Source organism: Ailuropoda melanoleuca, chromosome 8 (assembly GCF_002007445.2).
Source record: "Ailuropoda melanoleuca isolate Jingjing chromosome 8, ASM200744v2, whole genome shotgun sequence".
NCBI classification, from domain to species: domain Eukaryota; kingdom Metazoa; phylum Chordata; class Mammalia; order Carnivora; family Ursidae; genus Ailuropoda; species Ailuropoda melanoleuca.
Genome location: NC_048225.1, coordinates 126,245,688 through 126,254,269, shown reverse-complemented (window position 1 = coordinate 126,254,269; position 8,582 = coordinate 126,245,688). Strand labels below are relative to the sequence as shown.

The following is an 8,582-nucleotide window of genomic DNA, read 5'->3' as shown; positions in this document are numbered from 1 at the left end:
GCCAGCTCTGGCCTGGACGAGCCCGCGAACTTCTCTGCTACACTTCTCCAATGAGGTGTGCACACCAGCCTTGGGGAAGGGTTACCTTTCCAGGCCTATTCCCCCTTGCGTAGTCTCCCCCAGCCTTGGAGTTTTATGTAGAGTTTTCTTTTCTTTTAGTTATTTTCTTATTATAGTTTACTAATTCTGCTCAACGTCTTCTGTGTAGCTTACTGTTTGGTTTCTGTTTCCCAGTGGCACACAGGTGTGTCTGTGACTCCACAGAGACATTGGTGAGCTTTCCAGGGCCGTCACTCAGATTCACTTTTGCTCTCAAGTCTGTGGCATTGAGTTGATCCACTTTGCAGAGAGCTGTATGTAGGTTTCCTCCCAGAACTTCCATCTGATGTTCTTTGCCAGACCACCCTCGGAAGTTCACGGTGTAATTGAGAGGGGGCTGCTAATAATTAAGCCAGGACAGGTGCAACCTGGTGATGTGGGGGTGGAATCCAGGTGAGGTTCAGCGGGGTGGAGTCCGGAGCCCAGGACCAAGAAAGAATTCTTGAGACATCTTTGGTGCAAAATGGTGGTTTATTAAAGCAGGGGGACAGGACCCCTGGGCAGAAAGAGCTGCTGCACCGGTTGTGAGGGGTGGCTGATTACATACTATGGGGTTGGGGGAGGTGAGGAAAAAGGGAGGTTTCAAAAGGGCTTTCATATGTTAAAGACTCACAGGATACCAGAGGCCTGGCCCTTGTCAAGTTAGTGTTGTTTACCCCTCTAGCAAGGCATTAACATGAAGACAGTTGGGAACTTCCTGGAGGAACAACTCATATCCCACTGAGGGGTGGGGTGGGGAGATGTTGCGGGGTGTAGGCTTATGCTTCATCTTCAGCCAGCCTTCTGCTCCCTCATCACAGGGACAGACTTCCTGGTGACTGTTCGCTGTTTGTGCTGGGCTGGGGCACAGCCCTGGCTCCTCTGCACGGGCTCCTGGGCGGGCCTCTGTTCCAAGGCCACGCGTAACTTCCCACGCCACCGTCCACTCACCAGGCTCTCCCACCCCTCGGCCTTCCCTTGGCTTCTGTGCTCACTGTCGTGCCTTGCGCTCAGCGTGGCTCCTGTCCGGCGATGCGGCACGGGACAGCCTCTACCCTCTTGAGCTTCTTTGTCTGAACTCAGGCTGCGGTTTCCCACGGCTCGCATTCTTCTTTTGCTGATTCTATGGGACCATCCCTAGAGGGGTTCTTCCACATTCTTGTGCCCTGGCTTTTCACCGGGTAGAAAGATCTAACCATCTTTTCTACTTTCTTGTGAAAGTCAGGATTATCCCAGAACGATTCCCACATCTTCCTCCTTCCGGGCTCACAGGATGAGTGATTTTCCACTGATCTCCATTTGCAGAGAGATGTCTGTCTTTGCTAAGCTGGACCCTTCCATCTGGGCTTTGCTTGGCACAGCCTTGGGGCTCGTGCCCCGTGTCTCTCCACCCACAAGCTCCCCACGTTTACCATGCCAGTGTTCACCGACAGCCGGTGATGTTTACAACACAAACACAACAACTTTGCCTGTGGGCAAAAGCTCCTCTTTGAAAAATCTTGAAGTCGTGTATCTGTATAATATTTAACATTTTAACATATGTCTTTATTCCTTTCCTTGAAACTTTATTTTTCATTCTTATCCATGTGAGATACCCACGCATTTCTGCGTGCCTCGGGGGAAGAATGTGGCAGAACAGAAAACAGAAATTCTAGGTTACGTTTCCAAGGGTTCAGGGATGGCAGACAGGACAGGTTACCGGGGCTTAAACTGAACAGCCTCACAAAGCAGGAAGATCTTTCCAAGCCAGGGCAGGATGCTTCTCCCAGGCGAAAAGGTGTGTAGGACAGACGACACCTGTCCCCTCATGTCCAGCAACACTATCAGGGAGGTGGCAGGCTCTCAGAGAGAATGCCTAGGTGGCACTCCTGGGCAGCGGAACAGGGCAAGCCAAACAAAACTCCCATGCCCACGATTGTGGCACGGAAATATCAGGAAGGACACTGGATCTGAGAGGCTGTGCAGGAAGTGAGGTGAGTATGTGAGCAGTGACCTGTGTGTGGTTCAGTGAACGAGCACCAGGGGCGGTTGGATTGGAGTCAGGACTCCAGGGACTGGAGGCAGAAACCAGGGAAAGTTGAGGTTACGTCTCCCCCACCACAGAGTGGAGCGATGCTCAGACTTAGAAGTTAGAGGTCAACCAATAGAAACTGAGGAAAGTGCTATTTCTTGCACACTGAACTTACAGTCTAAGATTTACACCTGTTACCTGTGGGTCGCTAAGCATGGTCTGCGTCCTGCATAAATGATAGCTTTAAGCCCTGGAGCCAATGGATGTTGAGCCAGTCGCTGGGACTGCTGGGAAACTTACTGGAAGTCTCGAGATGGACACATCATGTAATACTGACTCTGACATCCTTGTGGGTTGTGATGAGCTCACTGTGAAAATGGCTGCAGAATGATGCATCGTAAGAAGTGGACACGCGGTGGCTGTCGGGTAGAAGAAACTGAGGGTCAAAGCAGCCCTGTTAGAACTTCCTGAGAAGATTAATTTCTGTGAGTTCCAGAAATACAGCTTGAAACGGAGGAAAGTGGGAAATTACATCTGTGGCCCCGGATTCTAGATTTCAACTGTACTGACCACATCATTGCCAGCCTAACAGCTCCATGACAGCGCTGGCTTCCTGGAGTTTCATCCTAGAAATGGAAATCTGACTCCCAGGGAACATGTTTTGCAAGGTGCAAAGTTGCATGTTCTTTGCCGCATTTCAGACTTTCACAGTCTTGGCGCTTCCCAAGGACAGATGGGAAGTGTAGCTGGTTTCTCACCATGTGCTCGAAGGGCGCCCAACACCTCCCTGCTGGGAGGTCCAGGCCCGGCCTGGTGAGCCATATGGAACCCTGACAGTTGAGATGTCTTGCTGGCTTGGTGGCCTTTGGAAAACCAAGCAAAAGTCCCTTTCTCTCCGGCCTGAAAGCCAGCTGCCAAGGCGGAGGGAGCCCTGTGTCCCCTACAGATGTGACAAGAAGAGCTAAGCTTTGCTCTTTCCACAGATGATAAGACTGTATAGCTGGAACAGCCGAGCAACTGTATTGGACAAAGCAAAGAATGACTTGAATTTGAACAGGAATTTCTGTCATGTGGACAAGGTAAGTGTATGGAAAGCAAAACTATTCTCTCCATTAGGAATAACCAACTAGAAGTGGAAAGGGGAATAAATAGTCCGTTCAAAAAAATGACAGAAGTGTAAAATTCTTAGGAATAAATTTCACAAGAATGATACATACCCCGAATGAAGAAAAGCACAGAGTCCTCCGAAGGGCAAAAGATGTGTTCTGAGTTAATGGAACGATATGGCCTATTCTTGGTTTAGAATAGTTAATATAATCAAATATCAATCCCCAAGATGTGTAAATTAAATGAAATTCTTAGTATTAACATGGCCAAAAATGTGAAAAACATAATGGTGCGGGTGTGGGGTCTGCCATTCTGAACACTGAGACTCAGAGGCACTGTCACCAAAATTCTATGGTAAAGGCCAGTGGGGGTCGGACAGAAGGGAGGGGCAGGTCAGATGTTTACGGGGACAGGGGCGCCTGGGTGGCTCAGCCCTTAAGCATCTGCCTTCAGCTCAGGGCGTGATCCTGGCATTCCGGGATTGAGCCCCACATCAGGCTCCTCCGCTGGGAGCCTGCTTCTTCCTCTCCCACTCCGCCTGCTTGTGTTCCCTCTCTCGCTGGCTGTCTCTCTCTCTCTCTGTCAAATAAATAAATAAAATCTTAAAAAAAAAAAAGATGTTTACGGGGACAAACTTGGAGAGAGTAGCAAATAAGTCCTAGAGATTCTAATGTACAGTATAGAGAATACAGAATCATCAAACTTGCTAAGAGACTAGATTTTAATGACCCCAACCACTAAAAAGCAAAAATTACCTGATGCAATAGAGGTGGTAATTATTGCTACATGGCGATCATATTACAATATATAAACGTATCAAATTCACATGTTGTATACCTTAAATGTACACAATGTTGTATGTCAAACATATTGCGATGAAAATAAATGAAAAGCCAAGAAGAAAGTACTCTGGTAATAAAACTGAAGGTAAGAAATAGAGTGCTTTCATATCACTGCAGAGGAGTGATCTATGAGAGGGCTGGCTCTCCATCTAGGAAAAAAAATATTGGAAATCTACCTCATGGCATAAATAAATTCCAGATATATTAAAGACTGAAGTTTTTTGAAGATTTTTTTTACACCAAAATAGGAACTTGGAAGCTATAAAATAAAATATGCACATGTTAAGAAAATTAAAATTGTGTATGGCAGTAGGTAGCATCATTGACCCTAGATTGGGGACAATTACAGATAGCTTGAGCTAATATTAATGATGAGAAAGTGTCTTACTCATGTGTAAGAAAAAGCTCCATACTCAAACAGTAAATGTGCAAAGACCGAACCCATAACTCAGAAAGAGCAAATCCAGCTTGGCTAATAAACATAAGAAAAGATCATCACCGTCCTTAGTAGTCATGGAAATACAAATTGCAGTAAAAGGAGATACCATTCCAGTAAAAGGCAACAAGGAGGGAGACTAATCGGTGATTTTTCTTTTCCTTTCTTTTTTTTTTTTAAAGATTTTATTTATTTATTTGACACACAGAGAGAGAGAGACAGCCAGCGAGAGAGGGAACACAAGCAGGGGGAGTGGGAGAGGAAGAAGCAGGCTTCCTGCAGGGAAGCCTGATGCGGGGCTCGGATCCCAGAATTCCGGGATCACGCCCTGAGCCTAAGGCAGACGCCCAATGACTGAGCCACCCAGGCGCCCCAATCAGTGATTTTTCAAAACAGCCTTTGGGAAAGCGATTTGACAAAATTTCTTCACATGAAAAATCTACAGACCTCAGAAATCCTACTCTTGAGGCTGTATTTTGGGGAAATAAAAGTACCATCATGGGAGGCACAAAGATGCGGGTTTTCACGTAAGGATGTAGGAGAGCTTGTGTTTCCCAAGGACGAAAACCTGCCAGCAGGCATGGATTAGAGCTCGCTTAGTCTCCTGAGGCAGGAACAGGCTGAACAGCAGAGTAACGTGGCTGAAACAAGATAGAAGTTTGTTTCTCTCACTGAAAGACACCGGAGGTAGGCGCTCCAAGGCGGATCCGTGATGGGAACAGGGACCCGCGTTCCTTCCAGCTCCCCGCTGCTCACTGTCAGGCTCCCGCCGGAAATGCCACCGTTTTATCCACCACAAGAGGATGGGGGCAGGATCTGGGAAGGGGACCCCTCTCTTCCTCCCATCCTACAGTGACTTCTCAGAAGAAGGAAGACACCGCCAGCGCAGCCTTTCGCGGTAAGTATTCCCAAGTGGGACAGGTGCGTTTTGCTGGTGACAGCGTGTCCGCTCCATGGCAGGTGGATTTGGGGAGATAACCTGCCATCTCCGCAGCGCAGACCAGAGCAGGGGCCGCCACCGGTGGAAGTGACGAGGTCTGTGACAGTTGACTTGGAGGGGTCACAGCAGCTTTACGAAGTTTTCAGAATCCATAACCAACTTGTTTCTCTTAAATTTATCTTTCCTTGAGTCACAAGATTGATGATTGACACGTATGTGTAGTTTAAGAGGACTCTGAAAAGCTACAACACGAAGGGATAAATATTGTGTTGTAGTGCATTTGTCAGGTTTTCCTTTCCTAAAGGGAACCTACAGTAGTGTCATACTGACGGTCGAGGGCATCCTAGTACCATGAAATATGAAAATAATTTAGATTAACATGGAATGGTATGAAGCGACATGAGGACAGCAGGTGGTCCGTGACTCTGATAATAGCTCTGCGTACTCTCCGAAGACAGTGTACAGGTTTCACTAGTGGTCATCACCCGAAACAGAGCGACAGCCCTAACACGTGGGCTCCTTTGCTGCTTGGGGTATCTGTAGTCCTTTCAAGGCTTGGCTTTACGTGTTAGGCAGGATGAGGGCGGACCTTCGTCTGCCTGAATTGTGACCCTGGCTTTTCACCCTGCATCTAACCCTCGTTCCTGAAGTAACATATCCGAGGACTCTGCCACCCCACAGCCCACGTCCCCAGGGCCTGCTGCACGTCGTCTCCCATCTGCCACACTGCTTGTTGAATATATCCTCCTGCAGGGCCTCTAATTCCCAGGAAATTGTCAGCTCAGGGCCACGGCCAAGCCCCCCAGTCGTCCCCTCCCAGCTACGCTTAGAAACTCCTCAAGCCCTGGGCCGTTGTGGCTGCCTCACCTGTCCCCTCTCCAAGACACAGGCTGACCTGCTCTGCCTGACATCCGACGTCTGTACCGTACACACTGTCCACCCCTCTGCCTGGGTCGGGCCGCACTAAGTCGGCTCTGCTTTTCTGCCTTGTTGGGAGAGGAGGGCCATTCGTGTGGCCTTTGGAAGGCAGAAAGTAAGTAAACTTTCTCCTGCTAGAGTTTTCCTCACTGGCAGATAGAGTTGTGGACCTGTAAGGTTTTCTGCAAGTGTCCTCTACTCTCCGTTCTCCGCACCTCTGTGTGTTCAGAGACAGTGGCCGCTGTGCTTCTCAGTGGAAGCAGAAATTTTCTGACCCCCGAGTCCTGCTCCTTGGGCTTTACCACTGTGATGCGGTTTTGAATTCAAAAGACGAATGACCCCTCCCTCCCCCGGTCACCACTCTGACCTAGTTGTGAAATGTCCTGTGTATTAATCATGCTATATTTTATGGTGCTTGGACCTCTTGAGGACCTTGCTGGCCAGGAGAGACTGACCCTCTAGGGCTGGCTGACCCCTAAACTAGACCACGAGTCCCCTAGGAGCACACCTTTCACATGCACACCGGCCAACCCACACCCCGTGTCCCCAACCACCTCCTTCCTCTAACTCAAATGCCAAACCAAGATCTCCCAATCCTTCCTGGACCCAGGGCCAGGCGCCAACTGGACGCCCCCCTGCTGGCTCACAGCCCACCGAAATTACTCCGACTGCCCTACCCGGAGCTGCTGACCCCTCCCTGTGCGAACCATGCCTTGCCTTCCCTATGGAAACCCAGAGTAGAAGCTTGTGTCCTGCTTCCCCTCACACCTTCCTCCCGTCTGAATTTTGTACTCTTCCACGTGGCCCCTTCTCTTGGGGTCTGTAGATAATAAAACTCCTCTTTCAAAGGCAGGGGTCTGTGTCTGTCACCTCCACCCCTGATTACAGGAACGCCGGTTACAAATCAGGCACCTGGGAGTCATTTCTGCTGCTCTGAGCCACGCTCCCTTCTCTCCTTCCCAAGGGTGGACAGCGCCCTCTTGCCTGTGTTACTTCTCCTGCTGCACAAAATGTCCGGGCTGCTTTCTCTTCCTTACTGACCTATTCGTGCATTTTTATAGTGATATTAAAAGTCGTGGGTTGGGGGCGCCTGGGTGGCACAGCGGTTAAGCGTCTGCCTTCGGCTCAGGGCGTGATCCCGGCGTTATGGGATCNAAGGGAACCGAGTCTTGGCATAGGGTGGGGGGTGCCCAAGAGCTCCTTGGTGGGACGCCTGTGACGTTGGGGACCAGTAAGGACGGCGCTCACCGTGAGGTGGGCTTAGGTCCTGGGGCTCCAGCTACAGCCAGGCTTCGTTTTCTGGGTTACCCACACACGCCAAGTCTCCCCTCTGAAGTCTTGTAAAGGGGGTGTCAGGAGGGTCCGAGCTCCTTCACGTTCCACAGGACAGGGGGTTGGGTCAGCTCAGTGGTTAACCCCACAAATGCTGAAGGTATTTGAGAGCCTAGAATCTGTCATTAAGTACGTGCATATTCAGGCCGGGGTGACACTCAGAGGTTCTGGAAATAGAGATACCGCTGTAATAATCTTTACAGATTGAAGAAGAGTGCTTGACAATTGCCCCTGGCAGCCAGAATGGCCCTAGGCCATCCTGGAGCTCAGGGCATGCGTGAGCAGGGGGAGTCTGAGTCCAAACTGAGAGCTCAGTGGCTTCCAGTCGTGAATGGCGTGGCTCCCTCTGGTGGCAGCGCAGCCCGTGGCCAGCACGGCCACCAGCACCCTCACCCTGGGCTCCGCAGCTGCCTCTCGCTTTGGTGGCCACGGAGGGGGGCCGCACAGTGTCAGGCAGGCCTGGGGGGCAGAGCTCCCTCCGGGCTGGGGGCAGTGACGAGTACAGAACAGGGCTGGGGTTGGCGATCGCTGCCTGCCGGGGGGTCCGAGGGGCTTTGTGGCCACACTGTTCCCACGACTACTGCTCAGCTCTGTGGCTACAGCACGGAAGCCCCGCTACGTAAGGAACGCTTGTCTGTGTCCAGTAAGACTTTATTTACGGACACTGAAATCGGAATTTCATGTAATTTTCATGTGTCATGGACTATTGCTCTTTTGATTTTTTTCAACCGCCTGAGAAGGTAAAAAATCATTTTTAAAAAATATACTGGACATTTAAGGGGGTTAGAGAGTTATTTGCTGTTTTAGGTGTGATCTGATATTGTAATACATCTACCTGCCTGTAGATAAAAGAATAGGACAGCTGGAATTTGGTGTGGGTGTGGGTCTGGGGGTACAGGCGGGGGTGTGGACGTGGGG

The 8,582-nt window shown here is 50.0% G+C and overlaps 1 long non-coding RNA gene across 2 annotated transcripts in view; it reads left to right on the top strand.

The window, feature by feature from the left end:
- The first annotated feature begins 4,739 nt into the window (after positions 1–4,739).
- LOC117803491 overlaps positions 4,740–8,582 on the top strand; it is a 19,533-nt gene continuing 15,690 nt past the window's right edge. For both annotated transcript variants that reach the window (XR_004627433.1, XR_004627432.1), the window contains exon 1: positions 4,740–5,372. This is a non-coding gene — a long non-coding RNA (uncharacterized LOC117803491). The remainder of the gene's footprint in view (positions 5,373–8,582) is intronic.